General features: G+C 40.0%; 1 protein-coding gene across 2 annotated transcripts in view; it reads right to left on the reverse strand.

Annotated features, from left to right (window-relative positions):
- BASP1 (brain abundant membrane attached signal protein 1) overlaps positions 1-17,574 on the reverse strand; it is a 52,377-nt gene that overhangs the window by 31,661 nt on the left and 3,142 nt on the right. Inside the window, exon 1 of one of the 2 annotated variants that reach the window (XM_037380976.1) lies at positions 14,439-14,530. The exons of the other annotated variant lie outside the window; for it this stretch is intronic. The gene's annotated coding sequence lies outside the window, so the exon portion shown is untranslated. Of the gene's footprint in view, positions 1-14,438; positions 14,531-17,574 lie in introns of those variants that run through there. 2 annotated transcript variants of the gene reach the window in all.

Raw genomic sequence — 17,574 nt, forward strand, 5'->3', positions numbered from 1 at the left:
GGTTTTTTTTTTCCTTTCCCATTATTTGAGCTAATGAAGTCCATTATGTTGGTCCAGCCCTGGAGCAGTTGCCCAAGAGGAGCAGAGGTGAAACTGTCTCCAGTACTACAAAAACCCCACACGTATTGGCAGACAGCAATGGATTAAATACAAGCACAGGGTTCATCTGTTTTTCCATTCACTCTAGTATTTAACTCTATTAAGGTTATTTTAAATACAGAAGTCTCACTCACTACTGTAGTGGGATATTTTTTGAAGTCATTCCAGAATATTTTTACTGTGCTGCTTGTTTTCTTTTTTTCCACTCTAATGGGAAAACATCACCAAAAAAAAGCCTCGATTTTAAGAAAACACGTCAATTCTTTTATGTCCTCAAGGACTTGGCAAGCAGACAGATTTGGCAAGCAGAGTCATGGCCAGGCAGCAGCTTTTAAGTTTATGGACACAAAGGCCAGTGACATAAGGCACATACACTCCGTATCACAGCTGCCTGCTACTGAATTTCCACAGTGGGTCAGTGACTTGACTACATAAACAGTGGAAATAAGAGATCAAATTGTCCCAACCAATCTATTAATAAAAATAGTCCTGTTGGGTATGAAAAATCAGGAATTGGCAAAAGACTAGCTAGGAAGGTTGCCTAGCTTAAAAGACAGCACAGCCCTAAGTTTGAAGGTACCACCTCCAGTAAGCTTGGCTTAAATCAATCTTCATTATCTACAACTTTTTGAAATATCATGCACGGCTTCACAGAACACACGGTATATTGGTATTCCGGCCTTACAAAGAGGAAAGGTAGTACCTGCTTCTAACGCACACTTCTTATTTTTACTTTGCTTCCAAGAAATCCTCAGTTTTCATCTCTATCGTATCTGAGGTACGATACCCATGTCCAAGTAAAGTCAGCTAATTTTCTTCAGTGGATGATTAGGAGCACTGAGGAGCCTGGCTTCTTCCACCCATGGTAGATGTCAAGGCTTTTAATGTTGGCATTTGTTTGTTTCTTAAGCTACTCAGTGAGAACTGCAACACTATGTTTTCAATTTTTATAAAACCTACAGAGCAGAGCAAAATCTTCTCTTACGTAATAATGATGTGTTTTCAGAGCACAACTAGCCTTTTGTTGTAAGGACCTTCACATACAATGAGCTAAGGCTTCAAAATACTATATAACCCAGGCACATAATGGTATTTGAATTCAAATAGCTGCTAAACACAGCCAGGTTACAATCCCCTATGAAGACCCAGGTCACACTGAGGGATAGAAAGAAACAACAAGAACGGAGGAGTTACAGCATCCTCTCTAACAGTTAGCTGAATATCTTAATCAGCAGTTTGGCAATGATTTATTGCTTGGCCTAGGCAAATTGCTAAAAAAAGCTGGGGTTTCATTTGTGGTCTAGGAAACGAAATTTCAGGTGCCAGTATCTAACTATCTTAAGACATAATAACATGATACAGTTTTCCTGGAAGCATGGCAAGGGAATTTCAAATTGCCATCAGACTTTGTCAGTGTGAATCCTTAAATAGTACCTGCAAGATAACCTCTGGAGTCTTGAAGTGCTCCACTGTTGTTGAGGCAGCAGCTGCTTAAAAAAACAAAACATACTCTGATCTTTGCTTTATTGTTGATCTGCATGATGTCCTTTTGGCTATTTTATGTGTTGTTCTATGCAAACAATTGGACTATTTGTCTGGGAATAGAAATACTCTGTATAGTGAGAAAATGGTCTAATTTTTAATTTTCTTTTAAGATGACGTGAAAATTCTTTCTGAAGCACTGCAAGTTACATGTACAGTTGAAATAGCAAATATAAACACTGTTCCATGAGAAACAGGAACCAGTTTCAAAATACTAATGAATTTTCCATGCATTGCTCCATCTGACCAGCTGCATTAATCTCACCATACAAAATGCGCTACACCTTCTCACCTCCCGAAACTGCAAGTGTTCTAGGCGTGAGAAAATGAAACCCATGTAAAACTGAGAAATTGCAAGCCCCTGAAAAACAGTTGTTTAAAGACTCTTATCAATCACGCTTGTAGCCGTGCTAAGTCTGGAGATCTTGCTCTTAGCTTAAACAGACACTAGTGACTTATTTGACTTTGATAATCAGAGTTATGTTTTTTATTTTAAGTACTTCATAGGAGCAATATTTACACAAAATTTTTACTTGTTAGCTAGGACAACGCACACAAGCCAACAATACCCCTGAAGCAATGGTTCAGTGCTAGATTGCGGAAATAGCAGAGCAACCCAAATGAACCCAGAATTTCAAGGGAGAGCTCTTTATATCCCTCTAATTGGGTGGACACATCAATCCTTGTTAGAGCACCTCAGTGATTCATTTGTTGTTTACTGAGGCATGTGCTGGAAGAGTCCACTGGCATGCCTTCAAGGGTCACAGAGAAGCCTCTTCCATTGAAATTAAAAATCTAGTTGTTTTTAGCAGCTTTTTAATAAACAGGATTTCCATTTGACCCACATTAGAAGCTTGCTTTGTTGAGATTTAGAAAGAAATGTTTGTCCTTGCAAAAGAGCACAGGGGGCTGTTAATATTCAGATTAGATTTCTGCAGTGATTAAGTATTATTAGAATTTGAGTTTCAGCTCAAAAGGAATATAGTTTCTTCCTCGTCTCAAGTTGTTCTCAAGGAGTCACGTTTCTTCCTCTCAGAGGCAGCGGCCTTTATAGGCACTAAAGTCTTTTTAATGAATGGAATTTCAATCAGACCTGCATTAGGTGCGAAGCTGGGGCGCTCCAACGCCTCATTGGGCTCAGGTCGGTATAAGACCATCAGCGGCACAGACGCATGCTGCCTCGCTTCACGTCAGCTATGCCAGGTGCTGGTAGTCGTGTGGCTACCCCAAAGCACAGTGTAGTCTATTTGTGTATTCACACTGCTGCTGGCACGGTTGCTGCAGAGTGCTGAGCTCCACGCTGCCATGCAACTTCAGCACATGCCTCGAGCTAACTCAGAACTAGTAGCGCATCACAGAGGCATCACAGCAACACCAAGCCGTGTAGACACACCACAACGTTCACAGGCAGAAGAGAAGGAAGCAGCTTTCAATGCAGCAGTGCCATCGTGCAGCTGGCCTGGCAAGGACAGCAGGTAAGCCCTCAGGCATAGCCCCTCACGCCCCCCACGCTGGGTAGCTGCACCACAAAGGCGGCACGTGGCATCACCCTGGGCTGGCCGGGCCAGAAAGCTTCATGAGATCACAACTTCACTCCAAATCACAAAGTGCTTTTTTCAGCCTGTTCTTGATGGCTTTTGGCATTTATATCAGGAGTGGTATGCTTAGCCTTATACTTGTTATCTGAGTAAAAGTTAAACAACATTTTTCATGAGGTTAAATTCCTTCATTCGATGTGAGTTTGTTTTACAGAAGCAAAACCACTAGAAAACAGGGGTTGATGTCCAGTTCCCTGCAACAGATGGAACACTGGTTTGCTGTAAGAGGCATTTATGCTGACTGTCTGTGCAGAAGGAATGACGGATGCATGACAGATTCAGTGTTTACAGTGCCATTGATACGTAGAAGCATGCAAATATAAGGTAGTGGGATCTTCGTCATTACTGTCATCTCTCATGTTGCAATTTTGTAATTATACAGTTGAAGTTAAGAGGGACTGTTAGATTTTACAAGCATTTCTGAAGAGCTATGTGCACAAAAAAGCCTTATAATGAAAGGTAAAACTGGCAAATTTAACACTGATTTTTTTAAAATGTTACTTTTATGTAGTTTAATTTGATTGAAAAGAATGGAACACAAACCCTATTCCAGGCAATGCAACGCTGCAACTAGTACCGGAACACTCAGCTGGAATGAAGAACTATGGGGCACGATGGCAGTATAACGTACCGGTGTCCACGTTAGTGGAAGCAGTACGGTAAAATACATGTGAAATTCTATGAGAGATGGCTAATCATTCTCAGAAGGATTAAATTAGCTCCCACAGAGCTTTCTCATGAGTGTGGCTATGGTGGCTATAGGAGCAGAGCAAACTCCTGCCACTTCTACAGCTATGCACTATAGACAAATTCCCACTCTTATAATTGCAATATGAATGAGCAGAAAGCTGTGGATCTATAGCTGTAGATCTCATGGATTAGGACTGGTCCAACCGTTCTCCACTTCCAGATATAATCTGAGAAGAAATTTACTCGTAGTTGGTTTCTCAAAAATCCCCTCAGTAGTCCTTTCCTTTTACTGCATTGCCTCAGGACATGGTAGAAAAGACTTCACAGGGAGTTTCAGTAGGCAGAAAGCACCCAATGAGTTCCTGTATGAAAAGACCATATGATAGCTGGGCTCACCTCATAAAATACAGCTTTACACAAGAACAGAGCACTTACCTCACTATCCTGACAAGACTGCCTCGCATTTGGTTAACAGAGTCCCAACTTCCCCTCCCCTGAGCAAGTGGTACCATTTTCCTGCAGCCAAATGGTTGACATACTAGACATAAATATGAAAAACCAGTACAAAATGAAGCTCAGTTTTATAGCCATCTTGTAAGTACACTAAGTGAGAAAACTATACATATTCATAAGTTATGCTGAGCAGCTACCTACAGGATAAGACATTTCATAAAAAGCGCTAAGTTCCTGTTTACAATATAAACAACTTCTTAAACCAGCAGCTGTGTAGCAATGTGTTATGTGCAACACGCTTTGATTGTTGCTTTCCTGATCTAATTCTATCAAGTAGTACAACCTGTAGTCTGAATGACCTCTTTTGTAGTGGGAATCAGGAATTACAGATGAAGCAGTTAAGCTAAAATACCCTTTATCTTTTGAAGAAAACTGTAAGTGACTCTTATATTAAAAAAAACAAAAAAAACAACAAAAAAAAAACCAACACAAAACCCCAAACAAACAAAAAACCCAACAACAAAACAAAAAAACTCCTTTGAAGAGATCATAAATATGTATCGGGAATTAAAATGTAGTGCCCTTGATTAAAACTGATGGGAAATCCCCCCAGTCAGCATTAAATGAACATTAAGAAACACTTGGAAGTATGAACCCAAGTTTGAAGTCCAATATAACAGTTTTATCCTAACAACCTACTCACTATTTTTAATATTCAAATCAAAAGACAACATTAAAGTAAGAATTTAGTGAGCCTTCTGCAGCTGTCTTGCAGTGCCAGGATCACAATATCTCCTTGAGAGGTCTGGCTCCTGCCCAAGGCACAGAAGTGTCAGATGGTCTGAGGCATCCCTTGACTTGCCATACCACTTTACTCACACCTGAGTTTTACACATCAATCTCCATTCAGATGTAAACAAAAGGATTTAATCATAAAGCATAAGGGTTATTGCTTACTTTTCCAGGAATCAAAACAAATTAAAAAGAAAAAAAAAAAAAGGAAGCTCAAGATTTGAGGTGGTCTTCATTTATGCAAAACAGATATGGATGTAAGAGATGTAGATGGTCGTTAGAGGTCACAGTCTGAGTTAATTCACTTCTGATTTCCCACACTGGAACTCCCTTTTCAGTTGAGACATACGGTGATCTTTGGGCAGATTTAGCCCTTTGGCACTGAGGTAATTAATTTATAGATTTTAAACCAAAAAGCATTTTATTCAAAGACTTCACTATTGGTTTTAATCTACAAAAGTTTGTGCAATAATTTTTTTTTTCAATTCCGTAATGTGATGTTTCCATGTTCTAGTCATAAGACAGTCTTACGAATGTGGCTTTAGGTGAAAAACATACTTAAAGGAATAACATTGAAAATCCTTAAAATCTTGAAATGAAGGTATATTTAAGTGATACAGCTAAGCCAAATTAAATAGCTTGCTGTTTCAAGTGGGCTGGGCCCACTGCCCACTCCCTTTCCCTTGCAGCTGGTCTGGCTCTTAGCTGAGCCCTGGGCAAGGTGATTCAGCTCACTGAGCTGGAAGAAAAGGAGCCCAGCTAGAAAAAACAAAGCAAACAACGGAGAGCATGAGGCAGCCCACCCTAAGGAGCTGCTGTTTCAGGTCAGCTGTCCTACCTGCACCCTTGAGGTGGAAGTATCTAACACCATCAATGGGATTAGCACTCAAATAAGGAAAAAAATTCCACACATTGTAATGTACATTTAAAATTTCCATGCTATGTAATTTGCCTGTAATGTAAAGTCGCAGGACCAGCTCTGTGGTTAAGATTCATGCCAGGCACTAAACGGGCAGTTGGGGATTTGAACATCCTCCCAGAAACTTCTACAAATAAATACCGCAAAAAGGCAGAAGGGGTAGAAATTTAATTTGTGAATCCAAACAAAGACGCTGCCTTTATACTAGAACTACATGGTAAAAAGCTATCCAGCCTCCCAAAAGATTGGCATTTATGGCATTTTTATATCAGTTTTCTTAGTCAGACAGGCAAAAAATCAATCACAGGTTTGAACCCTTTACTTAAAGAGAATCACTTTATCTATAAAAGAGCCTGTTTCAACTCTTTTCTGTCCAGTTCAGACCTGAGCCTCAGCTTCCAACACCTCAGTAAGTGCTCTGACCGGAGATACTCTCTTGCCAGTTGGTGGTTCATATAGCATGGAGGAGCCTGCTCCATCAGCAGGGGCTCAGACTGACCCAACCAAACCTGCACAATAGTCTGCTGAATACGTTACTTGTTTTATAGGAGACAATTCTAATACCCCAGCTGGAATCTGCAAGAGCAAAAATTTGAATCTTGGCTGTCCACATGTTTTTTTTACACATTAAATGATTCACTAGCTGAGAATGGGTAAGTCTGTCCTTTTCTTTTCAGCTAGAAAAAAACCCTGTATGATTATTCCTACAGAATTTCATCTGCAAGAACTCAAACCTTTTCCAGTAGAAGACATTCCATTGAAAGATTCCCAGCCAGCTCCATTGTCATGGCCAAATCTCAAACCTTTTTATGGCAATCATTTTTAAAAAGTAAAAGAAAATAAAAATTATAAAATCAAAAGTACCTTTCACTTGACTAGAAACTGCTGATAGGATTTTATTTAAACTTTCCCCCTATCGGTATTACACTTCCCATTGGGTGAAAGAAATGCAAAGGATGTGGTACTATACAGGAAGCTATAAAATCTACTAAAATATATTCAAATTTCAAATAATTCACATTATAGCTTTTGCAACAGGGTTTTCTTATTGCTGCACATCCTCAGGGTGCTTTACCAATAGGCATGCAATATAGGCCTTTAATTAACACTCATTAGTCCATAGGCTTTGTATGCCGTTGCACGCTTTAGGTCTTATACCTCAAAACTCCATGAACTATATTAAGTGGCTAGTTGCCTTATAGCAGAAAACAGACATGTTTTTACTATCCTACTGTTGCAGACAGTAGTCTCAAAAGCATACTCTGATCCTGAAATACAAACCTGAGCGTTGATTTTAAAGTTCACGTTTATTTTCATTGGCCTGTCAAGTAGAAAAGGGTTTTGAAGAAGCAGACTAATTATGCCAGCTGTATCTGGTTTATACAGGTCCTCTATTTCTCTATGACAAATCAGCCCAGCTCTGAGTGTAAACATCTGCATGCAGATGGCAACTTGAGGATAAAAACTATTCTCTAGGGCATATCAACCCTTGAATGAAGTTCCAGCATGGTCATTTTTAGCACTTCACCTTGCTTACCTATCGTTCATACTGAAGAGCTCTGTAAGGCGGCTGATGAAGCAGGCTCAGCTGGATCACTTGCGAACAGTTTTACCGAAATCAGATGCACCACCAAAGCACAGCTGAAGGCAGCTCTGACGCAGGATGTTGACTCAAACCCAAGACAAGCAAGTGAAAATCCCATGGCCACCCTAACCCACCATCCTCATTCAATAGCTCCCACACAGAGATCTACTGCAGAGAAGAGGGCACTGCCTGGGCATACACCAGTGTAACACTCCCCACCTATCCTATTATATTATATACTACATATATATTATATTATATTATATTATATTATATACTACACCTATCCTATTATATACACAGCAGTATGCACTTGCATAGCCTAATATATCTAGGACACACTCCCCTCTCTCACTGCTGTAATTACTTGGTCTGGTTCTCGTGTACAGGTCCATGTACCGGAAAAAAAATTCGCTGCTCTACAGATTATTAAGCAGCCCTTTGTGCCAGTTTATATGAGCTTATTAATATTGCTAAGACCTAATGCCAGGGATTTTGTCTCTGACTAAAATAATCCTAACCTAAGGCATATATTTTCTGACCTAGCTACTCAACATGAAAACTGCACTGCTGCACACCCTTACCTTCTACAGATTAGAAAAATAATCCTTCTTCCTCTTCAGACAGTAGGAAATTCACCTTCAACATCAGCGCTATCCAAATTAACCTACCATCGGTTTCTCAAAGGAACCAAGGAGGAAGACAGGAAGAAAAGCAAGCAGATGACAGAACACCAGGATTTAATGTTTTGGTAAATGCTTACATATTATGATTGCAAACACAACCGCTGTTATATCACATAAGAGCATCAGACCCAGTCAGTGCTGCCTACCCAACCATCCAAATTACTGTGGAATTCTAGCGGCCCACAGCCCTGACTTTACTGGTACAACTCAATTACATTCAAAGTAAATACTCACTGATCAACAACAGAAATAAAACCAGAATCAAGCCCACAGCTCTAGCTCTGCTCCCAAATGCGCCTCCCTCACTGAAAGGTTCACTTTAAAAAATGCCAACACACTGCTGTGCATGGCTCGAAATCCATACGTTGCTGAATGACCTAACAGCAGCTAAACGAAGGTGAGCATTTCCTTACCTTTGATAACACCAAGATATAAGCCACTAGCCAAGAATCTGGTTCATTAAACAGATACATACATACAAATCCTGCAAGTGTTTCTTAAGAGCACAGCACCATTTCCAGTAAGCGCATATGGAAAGTAAATAAATCTCAGGTTGCCCTCAGGTACAAAAAGCTTGACTGATTTCAAACACGTACTCCAAAGTAGCCACAGCACGGATCGCCCCTGGTATTGAACCAGGAACTTCAGAGGCAGCTGCCCACCTGCACACAAAAGAGAGATTGCACAAAGATATTTGTTCAGCTACACATTAAATCTATTCAAACCCATTTATGAATACAGACCAAAGATTTCTTTAGAAATGAGGCTAATTTATATCAGGCTTAACCTTCAAAGCTATTGTTATTATGCCGTTAAGTTTGAGCAACCATGTGTTGAAAACGTGCGTATAGCCTTTGTTACACAGTTAGATTCTCCACTCATCTGTTGAACAACCCAGCAAACCCAGTCCCTGCAGCCTATAGATTAACAAAAGACATCCTGGTGTCACATCAATCAGCGTTACACAGCTGTCCTCAGATCCAGTCACAAAACTTCACCCTGGGCTTACAGAGTAAAATTCTCAAACATATCCACATGACTACACATTACTGTTCTGAAATAAAATTTAGGAACTGAAAAGCTTCAATCATTTATATAAGCTTTACCCCCCTTCTTGCACATCAGCCCGAATTTCAAGAATAGCCTCAAACCTACAGCACATCTCAGGAATTCTGTCAAAAGTGCTATGAGAAATCTGTTTAACCACTTGTGCCGTTCAGCATCAATAAATTAAATCTCCTTTTGCCAGCTCTAGAAAAGTCTTATTTGTATATTATTTTTTTTCTAGCATATGCCATGTCCATAAAGCATCTTAGCAAAGAGTTTATCTTTTGTTCTCTATTTTAACAGAGCTCAGATATACTGCCAATAAATTAGATTTGGGAATGATTTTGTTTCAACCCTACCAATTTTTCTGCACTCAAGAACAAGCTCGCTTCGAAGGTTCTCCATGTACCTGATCCCCCAAACCGCAGGGCTGGAAGGTACCTCAGGAGAAGTCTAGATAGTCCCTCGTCTTGCCCCAGGGCAGAGTGAGTTACATTTAAGTGATGGCTTGCTGGCTATTTTCTTAGCTCTTTGAAAATAATTGCTCCCTTCCTTACACTGCACAAACCCAATGTGTTCATTTTCCCCTTTCATAGGTCCCGTTTGATCACTCTTACTATTTACATGTGCATCCACTTGAACAGTATCTCTCTTTTATGTGGCATATGACCCATGCAAGTAATATCTTTAAACGTTCAATGCATAGTATATGAAAGGAAATACTTAGATGCCCATTACAGGGCAGTTAAAAGGCAATTTATTCTGTTTCGGTTGCAAATTCTTAGCACAACTAGGGACCTCTGTTATTCTTGTTCTCTCCTTCTGGTCAACAAAATCTTCTTTATGAAATTTCTATTCACATATTCTTTATGGCTACCAAGTACCATCTTTAATAGAAATGATTCCACGGACAAAAAATTTTTACTGTGGTTTATTAATTTCAAATTATTCAAATTATTTTAACTCAGGTTACTGACCATCTTCCATCTGTTACAGAGCAAAGGGAAAATATTTTCCACATACAGTCTGAAGATATGTTTATCTACTCACACAGTAGAAATCCCATTTCTTGTGTACCACACAGTTACTTGCTAGCCTTTACCAGCAGAACAGAGAAAGATGCTTCCTTGTTTCCATGGAAGGCTTTAATGTGATTATTAGTTATGAGGTGTATTGCCAACATAAAAAAAATTCTACCATATTCATTAAGATGAAGTCTTTGTATTTTTTATTTCGGATAAAGGGCAGCTGGAAGGTATTCCCGGCTGTGACTCTATAACTTTGAAATACAGTCTCTTAGGAACCGTGAGCAGATTTAACCACAAATAGCTAAATGTGCCTAGATACATGAAGATATATTTAACTATCTCCCTAGCTAATTAGATCAAGGAACCAGAATCATATGGCTAGATTAATTAAAATAAAACAGGGCATTTGTAATAATTAAGTTAGCTATTTGGTCTCCTTTCCAGTGCAGGGAACCAACAAGCATCGTTAGCGCAGTACACAAGGACTGGCACGTCAGATCGTGCATGCCCCATGGATGGTGACCCATCCCCTCGTTTGCAAGACAGCACAGAAAGCTCCCGTGGCCAGTCCCAATTATTTTGCTTGTTTTAAGAAGACCAAGCAGCCAGAGGAGCTCCTTCCCTAGAGGAGACCCTGAGGCTGCTCAGAGGAGAGAAGGTTTCTAGAGACAGAAGGGTGAGACAGGCAAGAGACGTAAACTGGGAACCTGCAGCTCAGGAACAAAACTGCAAAAATTCTGTGAGGAGCATGTAGCAGACAGCCAGCCAGACCCCAAAGGTGTTGGGAAGAAAGTCTGGGACCAGGGAGGACTGTGGAAATGTGCTCCAGTGCAGAAAACCATGCGTACTTGAAACCAACATTAGTATTCAAAACTTGCAAGGGCACATAGGCAGAGATCAGGCTGTGAATAAATCTTTTATCTATTATTTTGGTTCTCTCATTGCTCGAGGTTTTGTCTGTTTAAAGGAGTTAATTAACTGAGATGACTATTTGTAATTCTAATGAAAATCATGTCCTTTCAGTTTTTTGGTCTTCTTTTGGAGTTCAATGTACAGGAGATGACCTAAATCAATCCAGTTCAGTTCTCCAGCCCCCTGCTCGGAGACCCTCCACAGCGACCAAAAGCTATTTTGTCTCTTCACTCTGTAGCTACAAGCTTGTACTTCAGAAAAAAGGCATATACATTTGCCATCATGAACTCATTTGGCCTGAACATGGCCCTCCTCTTGATGGCATTCATAATGAATTTGCACAGCAATCATGTTGTTGTCTCCATCATTTATAGATGTTATGCTTTATTTTGACACAATGAAAATCTCAGGCAATTAGAAGTGGATCCAAAGAAGGGTTTCTCTATGAAAGAAACTCAGGCCAGTAAGACTGTGACAGCTACTGGCCTTTATGCAATACGCAGACCAGCAAAGCCACAGCTTGACAGACAAGCTTTGTCTATTACAATAACAAATGTTTCCCCTAAAAGTGTGTTTTGGAAGGTTTTGCAACTCACTGATGTAGTTTAATTATGATGTTCCAGTAATTTGTTTAATGTCCTACAGGAATCAAACAAATCTAGTTCTTCTTGAAAGTAAGACTGACAGTGCAAGCTATCACATAAAGGGTTGGTTTGGGTTGGGTTTGTTGGTTGGGGTTTTTTTCATTTAGTCAAGAGCCAGTGCTGCTTGAAACTGAAACAGCATGTAAAAAGGAAACAAATCTATTCCTTTTCACTCAACAGAAGGAGAAATCACACTAATATTTCTTCAAGTGATAAGAAGTTAAAAGTGTTGAATGCTTTTGGCTGGCAGAGCTCCAAGATTTCCATATTGTTACAGGATTTGCATAAAACTTTGTTTAAGATCAAGTTCTCATGTTGGTATGATCTCACTGCAGTGAACACCTAGATTTGGGAGCCATATCCATGGAAACAGTTGGGGTCTGGTAGCGTTAGTTTTAGGGTTTAGAATTGAAGTTTTGCAGGAAGTGGCTCCGTTCTCTTATCTCTGTTTATTACACAGGAATGACAGCACACACTTCAGCTTATGGCATAGAGCTTACTGTGTTCTGGGTACGTTCTGGCTATGTGCTAATGCACATATTGCATGTTACTGCATAATTAACAAGATGTTCTCTGAAGTAGGTTGGGTTAGTCCACAGCTGAACATACAGACTACTAAATGCCCTTCTATAAAGGGTGACCAAGGGAAATGCAGTATAACCACTGTGGCAACTGAACTGAAATACGGATAAATGATCTACAGGAACATGGCAAGGAAGGATACAAAGCCAAAGCTTGCTGAAAAATGAGTAAGTAGCTTGAAGACACCTAATTTTTTTATTATTTTTTTTACTGTGACACGTTTACAAATATGCACAGAGATAATAAGGTATATCCCAACATGTTAGAATACAAAGTTTCTATCAAGAAGCATACTGAATGGCTTCTTTACCCAGGAGAAAAATGTGCCAAGGAACTTCATTTTTTAAGTAGAAAGGAAATAAAAGCTGCTGCTGAGATAAATACTTCTATTCTCAGACTGCAAATTTACTGTCATTGTTTCACAGCAAACTCCTGGACAGACTTTTTTTCTTAACCATAAATTTGTCAGTGCAGAACTTCCTTTGTTCCCTGTCACTTCTGTGTTTTAGGTGGTGAGGCAGTCGGATGGGGTTTTTTTTGCCTCACATGGTCAATGGCTGTAGGAGAACATGCAAAGCCAGTTCGTTTCCCTCAACACCATTCTCCATATATCCACTCCAAGTTAGAACAGAGATGGCAGGTATTTAAAGACACAATATTTATCCTGTTTCAAGCAAGGGGGATCCTTTATATGTGTCACTTGCTGACTGATACGCTTCCTTTGCTCCATAATGCCTGGGTGACAGCATAGTTTCAAGAGATGCTTAAAAAAACCACCTGCAGGTGATTTGCAGTATAGATCGAACCCTTGGTAACGGACACTACCCCAGCACTGAAGGTCACTTTCAAGGCACCGTGCCGTAGTGGATTGCCAGTACAGCGTATTGGCAATCAGGAACGAGAGACACCATAAGGAGTGCCACATTCCTCCTGCCATCACCACCAATGATTTGTCCATGGATCTCTCAGTCACTGACTCATCCACAGAAGAGGATGACAGCTGAACTTTCAGTGACCTAATAATTATTCTAGTGCTTATTAAAAAATACTGTAATACTAGTGTTCTTTATCTCCGTTGATGCTTTTACTCGATTTTACATGCATAGGAGAAGAGCACACTTAGGTGAGCGACCGTATTTCAGTGCACGTGGCAGCTCTTAGTCAGCTCACATCCCAGATGCAGCTTTCTAGAGGCATCAGGATGCTCTTAGCCATGAATGCTGGCATTATACAGAATATGTGTGGACTGCAAACAAGGAAAGTTTTCACATTTCCACATTTGCTTTAGTCTGCTAGTTTAGGCATTTGAATTATAGGCTCAGGGGCTATCCTGAGCACTCAGGTTCACTACAGAGACCTCACAAGCTCCTAGTGAAAGCGTCTAGTGAAATGAGGTTACAAATCATCAGTACACTCTCCTCCATTTCAAGAAAAGTATGGAATGGAAAAGTCTGGAAAATCTGGGCAGATTTTCATTTTTACACTCTGAGGAGCTATTGCCTGCCTTGCTTCACAGGGCTTGTAGATCTGAAAAGGAAAGTGATAGTCAACAGGCAGCTGTCACCCACTCTTCAGTGAGACCAGCCATTGCCAGCACAGGCTGTACAGCACAGGCAGGTGCAGGGTTCACACACACACAGCTGAGCGATGCTGCTGCAGGAGAAAGAGCCCCGCTCTTTCAGCCCATCTGGTTCAGAAACCTGTTGGTTAGAGCAGCTAGCACACCTTCCCCATTCGCCTCAGCTTTTGCGGTGACGGCAAGAAACCCGGAAAAGCTGTTTTCACCACCTCAGAGCTCACTGAATTTCCTTCCTCCCACCAGCTCAGCACAATTAGTAGCAGAAGTCAACCATGCACTTACCAGTGGTGGCTAAAATACAAGCAACAGGAAACCGCATATGAATGGGGAATACCAAAATCATCCAAGCACCACATCTAGGGGTGACAGGTTTCACCCTATCCTTTTCCAGACTCCTAGTTTTATACCATCAAGTTTGGGTTTGTTTTTTTTTTTTTTTTTGGGGGGGGGGGTGTGTTTTCTTACTCCCTGAATGACACGCCTCACTGCTTTGGGGAAGGATGATTACAGGAAGCTGATGTAGCAATTCTCAGGCTCCAGTCTATCTTGGACAAACAGATGTACCAAAGGGTTTCTGATGGTTTCACTCTCTCATGTTGATCACATGTTTGCAACTGGGTTTTCACTGTTTTCTACATTCTGCTCTGCGCTTGTTTTCTGTGTGCTTTTCTGAGGTAGATGAGAAAGCCAAGTATCAGTTCTATTATTGTTGATCCATTCTTTGTTTTGTCTAACTTTGCTTCTTCTCCATAGCTGACTGTCATCTTAGATTTGTCAAGCAGATGCACATCTCCAGCATCCTGCTATGTGACCATCTTCTACTTCATCCTAAAATAGTTATTAACGTCAAGCTGTAATTTTGAATATGAGCCTCTCCCTCACCAACCAATCACATAAGGAAAAGAGTAATAGCATAAAATAAATTCACAAACTAAAACGAGGCTCTATCCTTTGGCAGAGATTATGCTCTATATCCCATTGAGTATTTAAGGACTATTGAAACAGGTGGTGGCCAGAAGCCCCCTGATTTTACTATTTGTACAGAAGTGGCTTGCATTTGTCATGTAAAGTCATGATGGCATAAATTTCCATCATTCAAATTAATCCTATATGGGAAGCTTTACCATTATAGTTACTAGGCTTTTGCCTGGAGTAAAAGGTTGTGTTTCAATGCTGCATTCACATCCTCTTCATGCCAATGCTTCGGTACTACAACCACCACCATGACACCACTAGCAAACATCCAGTAACATATAAGTAGCAAAAGGTAGATGGTTAAGGCCTAATCTTATTACACATTCAGTGTTGTAACCTTTGTAAGGACAGCAAGGCTTTCATCAAAATGAAGCTCCCACCACCAATCCTACAGTTCGCATTAAGCACCGAGTGCATGCTGCTATGGACAACTGCTAGGGCAGTGTACATACAATTAAGTCTTTTGAAAAGACATTCAAATTCCTACAGGGTAAAAGAAATAATAATAATCCCTGGATCAGCAGACCATGATCATATGTGGCCCTACTTACCAGGCTAAAGTCTAAACTATGCAACATGTGACTAAAAAGCATGTGGCTTTCCCAACACTACAGAACTGATGAGGTACTTGGCAGTCTATACCCAAAAAGTCAGATCAAGTGCATATATATATACAGTGTACTTAATTCCTGTTCTGCAGGACACAATACCAAACACATCAAATGAGATCAGCCTCTGATTTATATCCTAAGACAGAAGGTTTTTATTAATAAAACTGTTTCCTCAGAGTTAAATTCCATTAACCATACTTAAGAGGGAATTACTACACATCTTGCTCCCAGGCAAAACCTGACCATTCCACATGTGTTACAAATCAGTATCTCTTTACATTTATTGGTGTGCTGAAGAAAGTCAAAGGCTTTTTTTTCAGATTCTGGCAAGTCAGGAATCTTTCATGTTTGAGGAATCATGTTGCTATCAATCAGTTTCTATTCTAAACTTAGAAATTTCATATCAAATAACCAACAGCTACATTTTTATACTAACCGAGTTTCTCCATCTTGAAGTAAGCAGCTTAGCTGGCATCACGCTTTTAAAACAAACAGCGGTGAGATACAAGATGCTGTAAGGAAAACTTTAAAGTCCTCTCCATTCTGCACGAGGTGTTTCCCCTCCCTCCTTCCCCCTGTGATTTTTTTAATCTTGAAAGCATTTCCTACTAATGCATGAAACCTCTATTATGCTGCATATGGTTTCTATTTTCAAGTCTCTAATGTGTTCAGGAATTTCTTTGATTTCTCTAGTTGTTACCTCATTCTTGTCATTCCTGATAGAAACAGAAGCAGCAACCCAAGCCCCTTGTAAGTTCTCTTTCTTCAGTCATGAAGCTGTCTGAATGCATCTGTACAGTACTTCAGAATGGTCTGCTTCTACGATCCTTGTAGGAATGAAGGTCAGCCTTGAATATTGATTGATAACTCTTCGCTGTATTTGAATAGCATCCAGTTTTCTTATGTGAAGAACTCAGATTTTAACCATTAAATTTACAGTGCACCCAAGGACACTACATTTACACCTACAGACCTAAATCAAGACCTGGGATTTGCGCACAAATGTGTAAGTACAAATGTAGCATCTTCTTGCAGATGGATAAAAAAAAAAAGAAAAAAATATTCTGAAATTCTTGCCTTCAAAATTAGTGCAAAATCAGCTTCCAACAGCAAGTTTCCAAATAATTAGTAGCTCAATGGTAGCTGAATGCCTAAAAATGTAGCTGCACGACACTCTACCAAGACCTCACAGGAAGGCCTGTTTCTGCCCCGCAACCAGCTTCTGTCCCTCAGTGTATCCCATCGGGGCATGGGTGGATGCCTGCACCAGGGGCTGCTTTAGCATTATTCAGAAGAAAGCTGTCACGTACACAGGAGGGTCTGCTGAAGGAATTCATGGTTCACTGCATGAGGCAAAGCTGCCAGTGGAATGCACCACAAACACAAGAAGCTTCACTTGGAAAATACAAATTTAATCTGGAGACTTAACATTGAAAGATCAAAACACACAAATACTTAAGAACTATAGATAGCTCTAGAGATGGCTCTGAAATTATGGAGTGTACAGACTTTATAATCTCAGGGAAATTGTATGCTCCAACGATACGCCACTTGCTGAAATAAATGAATCTTTTATCACCAGGTTGCTTCAGTGGGTGTTGCATTTCAAATGCAAAGAAACGTGGAAAAAAAAAGGGGGGAAAAAAGCAAAAAAAAAAAAAGCACCTGATCATTGCTTCATGCAATAACTACAACAGTAATTTTACCAGTTTTATCTTTTAATGTTGATTTTATTTTAACATGATATGATATGCTCAGAGGTTCATATCAACAGAAAAAGCTGCTGCATGATTGCTTTTTGGCAGCTACATAAAATTTCCCTGAATTACACA

The sequence above is a fragment of the Falco rusticolus genome, chromosome 3 (genome assembly GCF_015220075.1).
Source record: "Falco rusticolus isolate bFalRus1 chromosome 3, bFalRus1.pri, whole genome shotgun sequence".
Classification (NCBI taxonomy): Eukaryota; Metazoa; Chordata; class Aves; order Falconiformes; family Falconidae; genus Falco; species Falco rusticolus.